The sequence below is a fragment of the Apis mellifera genome, linkage group LG2 (assembly GCF_003254395.2).
Source record: "Apis mellifera strain DH4 linkage group LG2, Amel_HAv3.1, whole genome shotgun sequence".
NCBI lineage: Eukaryota > Metazoa > Arthropoda > Insecta > Hymenoptera > Apidae > Apis > Apis mellifera.
In genome coordinates this window covers 2,776,039-2,792,884 of record NC_037639.1, presented here as the reverse complement: position 1 = coordinate 2,792,884, position 16,846 = coordinate 2,776,039, and the positions used below count along the sequence as shown (strand labels likewise).

The following is a 16,846-nucleotide window of genomic DNA, read 5'->3' as shown; positions in this document are numbered from 1 at the left end:
ATCCTCCGTCTTACAACGTACTGACCACCTTCCGAGAAACTTGCACAGGCACTCGCGGCTAGATGGATTTGAGGAAAAAGTCGTGAATGGTTAATCGTCGGTTCTGCGGACAGCCCCGGTTGCACTGGATTTTGCTTTATTTCCCATTGTCCCGGGTGATGAAACGGGGAGCTTCGAGGATAATTGTTTTCTACTTTCGGAATAGGTTGTTGTCGTTTTAACACAACGCCGTTCTTGCGTGGCGATAGATTGTCATTCTGGATTCTTTTTTTTTTTTGTAGATACGAATTTCATAGGTGGATAAATATTAATAGAATATTTATAAGGAATAATGGTATATTTGTTTCTAATTGTTGCAATTTTTCCAATTCATTCTCGGTGAGGAGTCGTTCAAAGGTAATCCATCTTCTTTTTCGCAACATGTCAAAGAACTTTTAACTTGTTGAATTAATTTAAAAGGAAACAACGAGGAGAATTTCAGTATGTACACGACAATCGCTTCTTACGAATTCTAACGTAATTGATTACTCCGTGTAAACATTTCGAAGTTGTTTATCTGTAAACAGAACACATACGTGAATATTGCACGTAACTAGTTTATAAATTACTTTCTACATTTCGTAGAATTGACGTGTATTGATCACAATAGGCAAACGGAATAATCGTGCAAGTCGCGAAAGATTTGCGACTTTCGCACAAAAAGGTGAGGTAAGTCTTCTTCTCGCAAAGAGATGGAAGAGGAGACGAAGAATAGATATCGAAAAAAATCGTTCGGTTGGCTTTTCGGTGTAAAGCCACTCTTTAATCACGACTCCCGGGCAAATTATGGACAGTTAATTCGCTTGGCTTCTCCTCTCTTTTACGGTTATTCTATGCGGTCATTTCCATCTCCTCTCCTCTGTAGCCAAAGGCGTTCCGCAGTCAAATCGAGAACCAATCAATACCGATAATTAATTAGAAAAATCAGAAAGAAAAAACTTGCGAGAAACTCAAGAGTTGGAGAACCGGTGGAAAAACTGCCGGAGGCTTTCGTTTGACTCCAAAGTCCTTCACCCCCTTCATCATCGGTATCCTCCTCTCTCCTCGGTTGAAACCACCACCACCACCCTCTCCGCCCCCCCCCTGCTCGAGACCCTAACGAAAGTCCTTGCTCAGTCGGCCTTCCTCGAGTCGGTGTTCCACTCTCTGTTCTTCCTCGTTTCACGGTCTCGTCTCTTAGGGTGCAGTACTCTTCTTCTCGTGTCTTCATGCTTCTTCACTATTGAATAAATTAGCGTTTTTTTTTCTTTTTCTTTTTTTTTTAGTTTCTCGATATTCTTGTTCGACGCGGCCAATCTTTCACTTTATATGTATATATATATATATATATTTCGTCCACTGGAATGAATGAACTTCTTTTTCTTTCAGACATTGCTGCTTCCTGGCCTTCGCGCCGCTCCTCGACTGCGCTCGTTCTATTCAACCGCGAAAATTCTGCAGGAATTTTAATAACTCGGATTCGTACTGATTAAAACGGAGGTCGCATCCGACGTTTCACCGACCAGTCTCTGGTTACTAGTTGGCGGCGGGTAAGTCCAATATTTTGCCTCTGTGTATTTATTCCTTTTTAATCCGTATTCCTTTTCCTTTTGAGGGAGGAGGGAGGAGGGGAGAGGCAGATTGGGAAAAGATGGGAGAAAAGTGAAATACGTGGTTGAAATTTATTTAAGTTATGTAATTATTTGAGATTAATTAGTCTTTCCGTAGAAATAGAGCTAGTCCGTTGATTGTGTATAGAATCCTGTGCAATCTTGTTTGATGAAATTAAAAATAAATAATTGATCTTTGTTTGTAAGATGATTGTTTAAAAAGATTTAATATTTGTTTTTATAATTAAATAAAATACAATCGAAGGGATTGAAAAAGAAAATAGAAAAAGAGAATTTTAGATTACGTTGAGGAAATATTTAATGCTTAATTTTAAAAGAGAAAGTGAATGACAATAGTTATAGAACGAGTTAGGAATAACTTATTACGATTATTTGATTCTATTTTCTAATAATTGTAGTTTTCTTGTTAAGGGAAACGTATCGTTCAATTTCAATTTGGAAAATTTGGAATGTTCATTAAATCGCAATTAATGAAAATACACACAATATATTTCTTTGCATATGATTTTGTGAAACATGTTTAGACATAATGATTTTCTTATGTATGAAACGTTTATTCGGAGATACATTATGCAAATAAGTCAAAGAAGGTCAGAAACTTGAGTTTCAGATTTGCCAACCACTTTCTCTCTCTCTCTCTCTCTCTCTCTCTCTCTCTCTCTCTCTCTTTCTCTCTCTCTCTTTCTCTGGTCCCGTTCAACCTCATCCTTTCCTCTTATAAACTTCAGCTTTCGTCGCTTTTAGGTGTAACGCAATTCGTTTTCTGACACTTTTATCGAAAATTGTTAATGATTCTTAATATTTTTAACCAGTAATGAAATTTGTTACTTATAGATTGGAAAAAATTCTTGTAAATATCCAAGGAAAAATTATATATATCTTATATATATCTTATATATATCTATATATATTGTTCAATTTATTGTATAATAGAATCTCAATTTTATCTTGATCATTGCAAAAATCTCGTATGAAATGTATATACGACAAATAATGATCTACTTTCTTAATCATAATGCATATACATATACCAGTCATTTCTAATCTCTTTGAAAATGGAATCTCAATATAATCAGATAAATTGCTGAAACAGATTTGTTCTAATCAATCCTTTACCATTCATTTCTCCTTTTTCTTTCAAGTTAAATTCACAAAAATCATATAGCTATCCAGAGCTTGAGCATTTAATCTTTTTAACTGATGCCAAAGTGTTCTTCCTTTGAACAGATCATATGATATCTCTAATAGTGCAAAGAGAATATTCTTTTTCTTTTTTCACATATACATGATATTGTATAATCTTACATTGTATATATAAAACTTTCTCTCAATTGATATGCCTATGTTTATGATTGCACCTAGCATTATACAGGAAGAAATGCTCGTTAATTAATTAATTATTTTTAATTTATTACACACAAATTAATTAAAGTCTTCAGATCACATAACAACTCGACGAAATAAGTTATAATCTTCTTCTATTCTATATACAAGTACATTATACATTCGTGCTAGGAACGAGATAAAGAAAAATTCCAATCAACAAACGTGTCTAATTCCATTCAAATGGCGAGATCACGCACTCTTTAACGAGCGGAAGAATATAATTCACGGATTCATCGAAATCTGGTGCTCCCCATCAAACGTATCAAATGCATAGGACGGTTGTGTAACGATGCGATAACTTACGTGACTGAACGACCGCGTTGATCATTTAATTCCAGTCGAGGAAGAGTATCAACAGTCGGGGGCAGTTGATCGGGGTGAGGGTGTCATTCGGTCTGCTGGTCTGTCGGTCTGTTGGCCTGGGGTAGGGGCGCGTGGCGCACGTCCACTATCAATTTATCACCCACCCTCGCAACTTTCCCTCTCGGACTTCGTTCTCGTTTTCCCTCTTTTCTCGGGTCGTCCACCCTCTCCCTTGACCCCTCACTCGCTATCTCCTTCCCCCTATCTGTCTTTCTTTCCTCCTTTTTCGATCCACGAAAGGAAGGACCGTTCTCTGAAAGGAGGGGGGACAACGGGGGTTACACTCTGTCAGGGAAAGAGAAAGAGAGAGAGACAGAGAGAGAGAGAGAGAGAGAGAGAGAGAGAGAGAGAGAGAGAGAAGGTCGTGATAAAATAAGAGAAAAAAGGTACGATAGCAAAGAAGGAGAGAGTGTGAGGGAGAAGAGTCGAAACAACCATGACCAGCACAATCTAGCGGTGGTCAGTTCACGGTGTAGGACCACGGCTTGTGTGTATTACTCATCCGTTTGCTTTTCGACTCGTTGCGCAACAGAGGACCCTCCGTTATCGGGACACGTGCATTTAAACGCGCGTTGACCGTGCGGGTAAAAGAACTGTTTGTATTACGTATAACGCAAATAATCTTTGAGGTATGCGAATAATTGATAAGGGAGATAAGGAAGTTTTGTTTTCATTTTCTTTCTTCGAAGATAATAGAGATAATTGAATATAAATGATTCGAAATTTATCTATCCGATCTGAGAAAGTCGTCGATATTATCGATACTTCGATTTTAAATTACAATTTAGAAGAATTGTTAATAAAACATATTATATTTAATATTGATACTTTATCATTTGAGATTGAAAGTATTCGTGAGAATTTTATAATAATATTCGATAAAGGAAAGGGTTTCTCATTAGTGATTAAATGATAATATATTATATCAAGATTATTGTTAATAGAAGGAACGAGGATAGAGAAGGACAGTTACAATTTTGAACATAGATTTATTAACCTATTAATGATTAGCATTTATGAATTCTTTTCTTCTTTTACATCACAGTTATGAACATTATCCAAGTTCTTGTTTAATATCCTTTTCCTAACGATTTTCGTTCAATTGTAAAATTATTTATTATTTTAATTTATCTTTTTACATTTCGATACAATAATATATAAATTATTACATATCAATGCTTTTATACCTAGTCATTTTGCTAAAGTCATCTATCGCTAAATAACGTAATATATTTCCATAAAACAAATGATTAATCAATCATAATACAATTAAAATATTCATATCATGGATCTCCACGTCCAATTAACTTCCATTATAGGAACAATGATATATATAAACATGTAAAAATTAAAGAAAATGTAAAGATTAAACAGCTCGACGAGAGAAGGCAACTTGGCATTAACTTTCAAGTGGGCCGATGCCTTGACCTTCCACGGCCCATGGAAACACTTTCCTTCTTCTTCTGGTCAGTGTTGCGCGGGTCAGTCGATCAGCGAACACACACACACACACACATACATACGCACACACACGAAGAGACATAACCGAATATACGAAGAAACTTTTCTAGCGGCGGGTAACAACTGGTAACACTCGACGAAAGGGAAAGGAAAGAGAAAAAGAAACGACGAGAGGCCACGACGACTCGAGGAGAGGGAGGAGATGGAGGGCGACGGCAGAGGTAGAGTGGTTAAAGGGGGAGAGAGTGGTGGGCGGACAATAAAATCAAGGGTTCCAACCCTTCCGCTGGAGTTGAGTCGTAATCGCTCGAGGGTCGAGGCCTACTACGAGATCCCATTTTCTTTTCCGCCAGGGTAATTAATTAGCATTACACTGTTAAATCACGCGACGTACGTGTCGCGTGTCGTATATCCGATCTCTGTACACACGGTTAAACGACGGCCAATCGCGATACACGGCTTGCCCTTTGTACTTTAATTTACATTTTTTTTCTCTTTTCTTCTTTCTCTCCCTCCCCCCTCCCCCCTCCTCTTCTTATTGGCGTACACCGGTCGTTTCGCCAAAATTTTCTATCCACGAGGGGGAGGGGTGAATTACGACCAAGATTCTATCGATCGGGGGCGAGCAGCGATGGGCTGGTTATATAGAAAGTACGGGAAACGTTTTCAGGTGGTTTATACATGAATCGGTTCCCAACGAGTATCAAAAGTTATATCATTCCTCCGGCGCAAATGAACTTTAATTTCTGTAATTCAATAAGCCACGAGAGCACTCTCCACTTCGTATCCCCGATAACTCTCCGGCTTTCAATACGAGTTTAAGAACATCCGAGATCGGCACTTATTTGTAAGTAATTCAGATCCGTCTCTGGCCTGCCCTCTTCCTCCTCCTTCTCTCCCTCCCCCCACCCTGTGGTTTAATGATTAAGACGAGGATAGGTAGAAGAGTGGATACGAGAGAGAGAGAGAGAGAGAGAAAAAGAAAAGAAGAAGAAGAATAAAGGAGAAGGAGAAGGAGAAGAAGGAGGAGTTCGAGAGAGAAAGAAAGAGAGAGAGAGAGAGTGAGTGAGTGAGACTCTTCTTCCCTTCCCTTGTCGTCGTTTCTGCATTTTTAATACCGCATTCTCCCCTTTAAAATTTAAAAATACTTCCGCGTCGCGTAATTGCAGGACCTGCTGGAAGTAAAATGCACGTGAATGCAGGGAAATCCGTCTCGTTGGTCGATCCGCCGCCGACGGAACGGAGTTTCGCGAAAAGGGGAGGAGGAGGAGGAGGAGGAGGAAGAGGGTGACGGAGGTAGTGGAAAGGGGGAGGGGGAGAGGGAGAGTCACAGAGGAGGCAGCGTGCCGGGGCTTGGTTGCTCCAAGAAAATTAAGTACTGCCTGGTAATTTGAGGTATTGATTTTTATAGCCTCTCTCGGTAGGCATACATTAAAACTCCCTCCCTTTGTCTCCCTCCCCCGGGCTCGCTTTCCACCCCTTCTTCTTAGTCACCCTTCCCTGCAGGGGTGACACGAACACGGCGGTGCCTGGCGATCCAGCATAAATCTATCTTCCCCTACCTTTCTCGAACGAAACGTTCGCATACGTGTCTTTGGTATGGGGCTGCTCCTCTTCGATCACGAGCTCGTACTTTCGCGTGGATACTTTTTCTTTCTTTCTTTTTTTTTTTTTTTTATGTAATGCGATCGATTCGTTCGACATTTATGGTAAATTCTTCGTTAATCTTAGGCGGGATAAACGTTCGATTATTTCGGATTATTGTTTGTACGTTTGCAAGTGTTTGCTATGATAAGATTGTTTTTTTAAAGTGAGAATGGAAACATTTAGAGTTTTTATTTTTTCTAAAATTTTTTGTGTTGTTATTATTGTAAAAAATGAATGATATATAGGGATAAATAGGAAAAATTCTTAAGTCGGTTATCTTTGTTGAAAGGTAATAAATATGTACTATAAAATATATATGTATTTTAATTTTGTATTATATAAAAAAATTTGAGATTGAAATGAATTGGAAATGAGAGAGCTTCATATTTATTAATTTATCAAAATATAAATATCATAAAAGATAAATCTTTATATAGATAGATGATAAACTAAGATAATATTTTAACTGAAATATAATACATGAAAAACTATGATGTTTAAAATAAAATATTTTATATAATAATTTTACATATATATCTGACATTAAAAATAACAAATAATGACGTAGATATTAATACAAAATTCGAAAAAAATATTACAACCATTATTCCGATCAACGATATAAAATATAATTAGTTTAAATAAAATAAAATAAAATATTAATTAGGTATATATATTATTATAAATTAGTGATATTACGTAGATTATAGAATAATATCAAAGATTATCAAAGCAAAGAATATTATTTAAAAGCTTCAATATCAATAATTTTTTTTCCACGTGATCATTGAATGAAGGAAATTAAACGAATGTCCAATTTCGACGTTCCTCCTCGGATTACTTTCACGATATATTCTATATCGATTTAGTTTCCATGTTAATTAATCATATTGGTCCGAGGGAAAGCAATTTGTTCGGAACAACCCCAGAAGGGTGTCACGAGTACTGTGGCGTGTTGCGATCAGATAAAATTTCTCCCCCAATGAATTTTTCACCTCTTCAACCATACTGGGATGTTCCTTGTGTTGTCATATCTAATCTACCAACTACTTATATACAGATTTTTTTAATAAAAACATTTCTCTGTGTAACAACAATATACAAAATTTCTCTGTACATTAATAATAATTGAAAGATATAAAAAAGTAAATCTTATCTAATTATCAATCGATATTCGTTTCAACATTACCGATCATTGAACTCAATTTTTAGTTCTAATCCACTAATCATTTTTAGATGTAGATAAAATTAAATGATTTACTTTGAAATGTCGAGAATCAATTCAATTAAGATTGAAATTTTCCATAAATTACTTAAAAATACTGTGATACCTTTCTTTGGAAAGAAATGATAAAATATAAAAGTGTACGCATTATTAATCGAAAAAGAAAAACCAATTGTGCATTACGGAAAACAAGAACAAGAGAAAGATTTGCGTTTAGAAAGATACACGGAGAATGGTGAAAAGGCGCAGAAAAGGTCACGGAAAGACTGCACGATCCTTTCGTTCTTCTTTCCTTTCCACGCGGGAATAAAGAAGCAAAAGAGAAGAAGAGGAAACTCTCCCGTTCCCAGTTCATATGTGAGCGTCGATTTCGCGGTCCGCTGCGCCGCGTGAGTGGTTTGCCCGCCGCTTAAAAGATCCAAGACGTGGCTAATAGCGATGGCTCCATGGCGCATCGCGCATATCCAAACAATACGATCAAACTCCACTCAACTCCATCGTATTCGATATTTGATTCGATAAAACTATTGATTTTAATATAATATAATAAAACTACGTATCGTACACAGCATCGAAAACAGACATAAAAATACTTCAAATGTTAAATTCAAGATATTTTCAAGATAATTATTTCAAATCGATAGATTGAAAATAATTATGTACGAAAAGTAAATTACAATTAAATTAATATAATTTTCAGTAATACATTAATTTATACACTCGTGTTCATAAATTCTTTAGAAGATGTTCCCCATTGATTTGAAATTCTATGCACGCCCAGAAGGCTGTTATATATAAATACGATCATTGCACGGGACACCATACGTACAATAGATACACACGGGCGAGCTATACATCGGAGGGAGCAAGGTGAATAAAAGATTTCTTAAAATGATTTGCCTCGACAACGTACGTATTACCTGAGCTTCTGGGGGCAACGGCGGCAAAGGCTAGAGCGTCACACCTGTTGCTTCAAGTTCTTAGCACCAAATCGAAGGCCCCGGCACCCGACAAGATACCATAAAATGGAATTTCATAAAGTGTATTTGGAGGCTGCAGGTATATATCTACTTGCCGCTAGGTATATACTCTTCTGTTACATCGATCTCTGGTGTATAACCTCCCTCTGTGTGCACGTACCATCACACGATCGCGACCGAAAGGTATATCGTGTACATTACACCCGGCACACGTACCACCTTTTTCGTCGTAACGAGATCGATAAACTTTGGTTTTAACGCTCTCAAGCCTGAAATCAGATTCGATGAAAAAACCATTATCGAGCTGTGTTAACAATTCGGCAGGAGCGTTGTTTTTTTTTCAACATTTCTTCGACAACATCGATCTGTTTTTCGTGACGATCCCGCCGTTTTTCTTTCTTCTCGTAATTATATTTTTGTACGATTAAAATTACTTATCGAAATTCTATTTTTTCTTAATTACTAAAATGAAGCAAATCTCTATTTAAATTTCATTTTTCTAAATCATTTCCATTTATTATATCGTTACTGAGAGTTAAGAAACCGAATTTATTTATTTTTTTCATTCTTTAATACGAGTAAATTACAAATAGATTGGAAATGTTCAAAATTCTTATGAGCATGATTAAAAGAATCGGGCTTAAACAGAGATATTTATTTCTTAAATATCATCGATATATATTTATACTTGTATAAAAACTAAAAAAAGTTACTTATTAATTTGCGTTCTTACTTATTTCTCAATTTAAATAATTTTAAATAACTCTTTAAAATTAAAAATCGGCGAATTAAAGCAAAAGTATACGAGCAAATAATATAAAAAAAAAGGATATTTTGTAATTTTACTTTCTCCTCGATGTCGATAAATATCGGGAATCGATCGAAGATGAAAGAGTTTGATCGAACAAAATGAACGCTGGTTCGAATCCATCATTACTGGAGCGCCATACCTATTCCCTGGGACGGGGTAAAAAATGTTGATGCCAGGCCAGCGTGGGGTCCGGGCTTGTGCACGCTTCAGAGGAACCCGGACACTTTGGATTTAACCGAGCACTCGCACGTACATAAACAATCGTGTACAACCTGTGTGCCGCAGAATTATTAATTAGAGTCGTTAAAGTGGATCCATCCTCCATCAGTCGTAATTAACGTTTCACGTGCTAATTGAACATATGGGTTACCAAGTTAATGATGCTCATCAATGATAGCGGCGAGGATACGTGCCGGTTTAATGATACTTGACGACGTTTAAATTACTTCAATTACATTTTTGATACGTAATGACGGGTGGACAGGATGCGATAACATCGGCCACATTAAATTTAATCATAGGTGTTTGCTCGTTTTATTAACGTAATATTTTTGATACAGTGTCAGATAAACAAATTGGAATTGGCTTTCTCGATTTTTCTTTTCTTCTTTTTTTTTTTAACGAGAGAATATTTTTTCTTAGAAAGAATATTAAATATTGGAAATAAGCGATTTTAGATTAGAATTTTTATAATTTGGAGAGTAACGTTAGAATTATAAATGGAAGGATTAATATAAATTTATTTTTAATAGAGGAAAATATAGAAAATATCAAGTTTTAAGGATTTAAAAAGATTAGAAATAGATAGATATGATAGGTCACGTTTCGACTAATATTCAATAATTAAATCGTTTAAAAAAAATTATTTTTCCTTAAATATAAAATAATATTTAAGAATTTATATTATTGTTTGTCCAACAAATATATATTTCTCATTTCCATTCGAATTAATTATTCGTTTTTCGACTTGTTATTTTCATTTCAAGCGAAAAGAGATATTCCATCTTAGTTTAATTAAATATACATAAAATATAGAAAAAAAAAAGTTTCTCTCAAAAACAACTTAAACAAACCGATTAAACAAATCCACTTTCTTAACAATCAAACATTCAGAATTTAAAGTTTCCTCGGCAATTTATTATTTATCTCTCTTACCATCTCACAACGAGGCTTGTCAACAGAAAGAGAAAGAATTCGATCCATAAAAAATTTCAAAGAATCATTTCCTCATTTCCACGTGCATAAACAATAAAATTTAATCGAAGCGTCGGGGATCGATCATCGACCACCAATATTTTCCCGAGATTTTTCCAAAAAAAAAAAAATTTCACGGCAATCTGTTTTGCACCAGCGGGCACCGACGAATCAAAAGGAGGCACGAATCGCGTATATCTATCCAGGAGGCAAGGTGGCTCCGAGCAGGTTTTCGAGCTGATATCATTTGTATCTCCCGCGGCCACGACCTGAAGCCCTCTCACACCCAGCCCGCCTCTCCTTCGTGCCTCTCTTATCCCCAACGATCGTCTACCTAATATTTATTTCGGATAGGCTCACCTCTGATTTTATTTGGATATCGTGTGCGCGTTTAACGGTCGGCGTATATCTCATCGAGCCGTTACGCACGTTTACGCGTCGGGGATCGCCGCGGCAGCCACGTTAAAACGGGTCTTTTATCTGTGATACAGCAACCGAGCCGGGATACCCAGCACCCATCCCAGGGGTAACTTAACACCTGGGATGGGTGCGTGCTCCCTTACGCTTTCGTAAGTATGGTATATACGCTCGATAGTAATTCATCGTACGAATCGAGCTCGTCTCGTCGCTCCGGTCATCCTTGCCTTGTTTTCGAAATCGCAGAGATTCGAATTTGAAATCAATCGTTTGGAAATTCGAATCAACTTCGCCTTCCGTTATTTAATCATCCGTTAACGTGATACGTTAACGCTTGAAATAACATCGGCTCGCGAAAGTAATTGAACGTTATCTCTTCAACAGGGAAATTTAGGTAGCTAGAAAATTCTGATTTGAATTGAAAGTTTGTGAAAAGGATAATTCTTTCGTTGAAATTTCTTTTTGTATCTGGATTTTGAGAATTTATTACACGAACGTTTTTGTAAATAATTCGCTATACTCTATGTACACAAAATTTTGTGTATAATAGAAAGTAAAGTATTTTTTTAATTTAACTGGCTTTTTTAGTATAATAGACAATAATAAACAGAGTGGACTAATTCTTCTTTAAAATTATTAAATATTACATCATCGGATGTTTATGAAGCATTATTAATAAATCAATGTAAAAAATTTATGAAATTTAAGTATACATATCAGAAAGAAATAATTAAAAATTTAATATTGAAATTTCACTTTATTTCATAAACAAACTTTAATAATATATTTATAAATTTTAATAATATTTACTTTACTTAATAAAAAGAAAAAGTAATATGAATGCTTTATTTTTTGATTTTAATAAACAAGAACAAACAAATAGGTATAAGATGTTCGTGTAATATACTTATGAAATTTTATGAGAATATAAAATTAATTTGTATACGACCCCTGTATCATTTTGGAAGAAATGAATTCAGAGTTGTTGTGTGGGCATATCACATGTGTAAATAATGAGTTGTAGCTCCGGGAACATTCATCATGGCAAACAGCAGCAACGCCAAAACATTTTATCTACGATAAACGGACTCTGGCACGTGTAACGTAACACCTTAAACTCATATGTTCGTACGAATAAGATACGTCTGGATTATACCATCATATTATGAACATTATGAACGTATGAACACAATTAATTGCACAATTCATATTAACATTGTTTAAATATCTTAAATAGTTTTATAGATTTAGGTAAAATATTTGAAATACAAAATAATCAATTAATATATTTTAAATATAAATAATATTTATAATTATAAGATACAATTTTAATAATCCATATATAATTTTCAGGAAGTAATCGTAATCTTTATTTAGCTATGTTTATATTATTCATTGTATTATATTTTGTATTATATATATTTTTGTTAACGAGTATTATTACATTTATCATTATCAATCGTCTTTTAATATTATTTTTTTCTATTGCAAAATCTGGCCAAAATCAAATTTTTTTTAAAGACTATAGAAATCGTTTGTTATATTTATATATTTATATATAATACATTTTTTTAATATTTAATTAGTTATCAAGTAAATATTGAGTATTTTTAACATTATGCACAGCATAGAATAATTAAAATAATAATAATTATTGCTATAATTCCTTTCTATCCTTATGTATTTATTCTAGTCTATTTTATTATATTATGTACATAAATAATTTTAATTACACAAATTATATTGTTCTAAATTAATTAATATTTATTTGATATATGATTTTTATTAGTACCTTTATTCATATAACTTTTATAATTAAAAATAGATAAATGATCATCCTTCATTTCAAAATGAAATTACGTATATTTATTTTACATATATAGTTACAATAAAAGTAGATAAAATATTAAAACCTCCCCAGAATTTTCCATCTGAAGTTCTACAAACCATAAATCATTATTTCAAAATACCAATCGAAAACAATTCGTCGATCCCTTCCACTCTAAAAAAAAAAAAAAAAAAAAAGAAACTCTTTCCTTCAATTTCTCTTTCATTCAATAAAACAACCACGCTCCTAATAACCTCCATAAAACGATGTATCAGTTCAGAGGCGAGGGTTAAAAAGTCAGGCAAAGCTTATCCACAGATGTACATTGGCCGTATAAGGAGCAAAAACCCCTTTTCACCCGCCATAAAGGTTATCAAGGGGTCCGGCACGTGTAACTTAACACTTTAAACTGTTCGTATATGTGCGTATAAGGGATTCGCCGTGTGCAGGATGCTGACCGAAACTGACCAAGGGTGAGGAGAAGAGGGAGGGGAGGAAGGGGAGCCATCTCGCGGATACATCCGAACGTTGGTGAATCAGAGAAGAAAAGAGATGCACGGAGAGAAAGATGAGGCCGTGTCTGCGGTCGTGACTGGCCGTGACATACACGCTCACGTTATGCATACATCTCTCCCCGGGGCTGCCATAAGACTTTCCACGCGCGGCGTTCGGTTACCCCGATGATCACACTGCCAGCGATCATCATCCACGCCAGCCGAGCAAACAAATTTAGCCGCGACGGTGACGATAAAAATTATTATCGGCCCTCGTGATCGCCGTCCGATTTCGCGTGTTCAACAAGTGTACATACGTTTGCGGTGTTGTGACAAAAAAGAAGAAAGAAAAAAGTTATCGCCTCCTCGATAACCGTGGATATAGGTAAACTCCGTACCGGTTTCGTTTCGCAAATTATCGATCGTGATGGGCGGGGGAAGGTGTTACCTTGAGAAATTGCGCGTCCCGTGATTGATATCCGGGGATATGATTTCAACGTAATTTTAACTGTTGCTTAACCGGCGTGTTTACTTCGTTGAGTGTAATCAAGAATTTTAGAATTTTTCAAATTTTTTGGTTTTTAGTAGTTTTATTTATTAAAGATGCATAAATCTGTAGATCCTATTTTAATAGAAAATTTTTCGTATAGAGTATTAGAGTAATATTAGGATAGTAGAATTAGAAGGTAATATTATTTTTATTTTTCATGATATTTTACATTTATATAAAATGTACATGTGTAAATTTCACGTTTAAATCTCGCGGTTACTTTGTTGGTGGCCTTAAATATAACGTTAGAACTTTTTGCTCTGTATAATGCTAACGTTGTCTCGATTGCGAAAGATTTGTTGCATTATTATCGTCGTCATTCGCTCTGCAATATTCCGGCAAAACAGGTAACACTATAAAAATTTAATCGACTCTTAAACGCTTCGACGTGAAGAAAGATATGTAAAAATTATTTGAGATTGAAATTCCCAAACTGTAAAAAAAAATTTTTTTAATATTCCGATTATTTTAAAACTGAGTTCTTGGCAAAATAATAATTCTCACGAAAGAAGAAAATATAAGCAATTATATTCTGAAGAATTTTAATTTCCAATTTAAACTTAAAAATTAACCGCCGATATTCGTAAGATCCCAGTTGGACGGTAACAGGTTGAAACTCTCGAAATTGTACCCTCGGCCGTGACAATGCTCCCTCTTGTAACTCTTGATCGAATTGCATTCTTGGCGCTAGAACCGATTCGAAATCACGTGTCACGTATTACCTTCGATGCGTTTTCTCACGCGGCCGGGAGAATGAAGCGAGGCGAAGGATTGGAAAGGTTGTAGATAATAGGCGGAAGAGGAAGGGGGGAGGGGGAGGGGGGAGGGGGTTCGAGGATGGTAGCAATATGGGGGTAAGGGTAACAGAAGATCTTCATCTGTAACATCGCAAATTGAACGAGGATTTGCTGCGACCACGAGCTTCCACCGCAAATGAATGCATATCTCGGTGCACATCTGCGCAGTATCGATGGTAATACACGTATCCTCTGATTTAAATTACTCGGAACTGGCGGGCTTTCTACAATTTACAAGTCGCCCCACCAAACTGTTCCCGCTTATACGTCTCTATGTAAATAACTGCGGATGCCCGGAGTTAAACCCTTGCCAAACAGTTGTTGCATCGTTAAGTGGAAAATCTTTGTAAATATTATGTGATGTGTTTGTGAAAGTGAAAGTGCAAGCGGACACTTCATTTCTGTCCTCTACATACTGTGTTATCGAAACGATATAAATATTGCGTTCACTTGTATCGAAAACAATTGATGAATATAGTTAATTGCATTCGATTTTTTTTTGCAACTGTTCCTGATTTATTATTATTATTATTATTTCACAAGATTTGCACTCGTTATTTTTTTTTAGTTAAATGAATAATTACATTATCACGATTAAGTTGTGTTAGATTGAATATAACTTACTTTTTTTAAATGATTTTTATGCGTCAAACTATTACACATGTTTATTTATCAATGTATATTTATAGACGCGGAGAAAAATTACAAAATATTTTTTAAATTTATCGACTTTCAAATTAATCGATACGTAAAACATCATCTCTCAAAGTAACGTATTCCAACGCATAAGAATATGCCGATGCATAAATTTTCATCATCCCGTTTCCACAAACAACTCCGCATTACGCGAAACTTGGATAAAAAAAAAAAGAAAAAAAAGAAAAACCTCGCATACAGGTGCGCATCGATGAAAATACACGATAACAGATAGAAGAATGGTGGTGGTAGAAGAGGTATACGTAATATGTACCACCACGCTACCTTGAAGCGTGCAAGATCGTTGAGATGGAAGGTAGTCCGATCTGTCGAGGGCGTGATTCTATTTCAATATCAGTCCGCCTGCGGTTCTACGGTAGACACCAATCTCCGTAACACGGGATTCATCGAATATGAAATACATCTCGCCATTGTATTTTCGCAAACAGAATAAATTATCTATACCATGGGAAACACGATGATCGTAAGATCGACGATAGAAAACGACGTCACTTCGTAACGCGATTTGTAATATACATGTAATAAATAAAAAAGGAAGAAAAAGAGAGAGGGGAGCAGGGAAGGGAAAAGGAGAATGGAGAGAATCAAAAGCGAAATAGAGTCGTCCCCCGTCGACAGAATGGAAATGTAATTTAACCTGTCTATCGACTCCAACCGGCAAAAACTGGAATTCATCCGCAGGCGCAGCTGCGAATTTCTGCACACGGGTTGGTCATCGAGATTGCATTCAGACTATTTAGCAGGTGTGCTTCGGTTCGTAAAGCAAGGGTTGGGCTGCGTCCACACACACACACATACAGACACACGCGCGCACACAGATTACACCTGGAACCGCGGCTAGTCTTCTTCGTCCATTGTTTTTTTTTTTTTCTTTTTCTCCTCCTTACCCACCCACCCACCGACTATCATCGTGCACACTCGTGCTCTTCCTGTGTCACATGCGTACACGGTACAATAGATGCACCTTTCAAAAGGTGTAACGCCGTTAATTGGGGACGCGGTAAACATTCGTAGCAGCGAAACAGGCAGGCAGAAGGCGCAGTCGCCTTAATTGTCGCCTTCCTCTTCGAGATTGTATGGCATACCAAGCATGAAGCAATGCTTGTTCGTATGAAAACTACCTACGGGAGGAAATGTGAAATGCTTACGTCTATAATAACGATGCGCAATTAATATATTTTTTTTTCCATAAGATTTCGTATATTACGTTTGAAGATTCTTATTTGAATGTTAATCCTTCAAATAGGAGTTTAAAAATTTGGACAGAGAGGGGATGTTTAGTTTGATAAATATTTCGATTTTTAAAATTTCAATTTATTTCTTATTT

The 16,846-nt window shown here is 35.7% G+C and overlaps 1 long non-coding RNA gene across 2 annotated transcripts in view; it reads left to right on the top strand.

Annotated features, from left to right (window-relative positions):
* The first annotated feature begins 1,156 nt into the window (after window positions 1-1,156).
* Window positions 1,157-16,846, top strand: part of LOC102655235 — a 95,847-nt gene continuing 80,157 nt past the window's right edge. For both annotated transcript variants that reach the window (XR_003304120.1, XR_407540.3), the window contains exons 1-2: window positions 1,157-1,220; window positions 1,408-1,568. This is a non-coding gene — a long non-coding RNA (uncharacterized LOC102655235). The remainder of the gene's footprint in view (window positions 1,221-1,407; window positions 1,569-16,846) is intronic.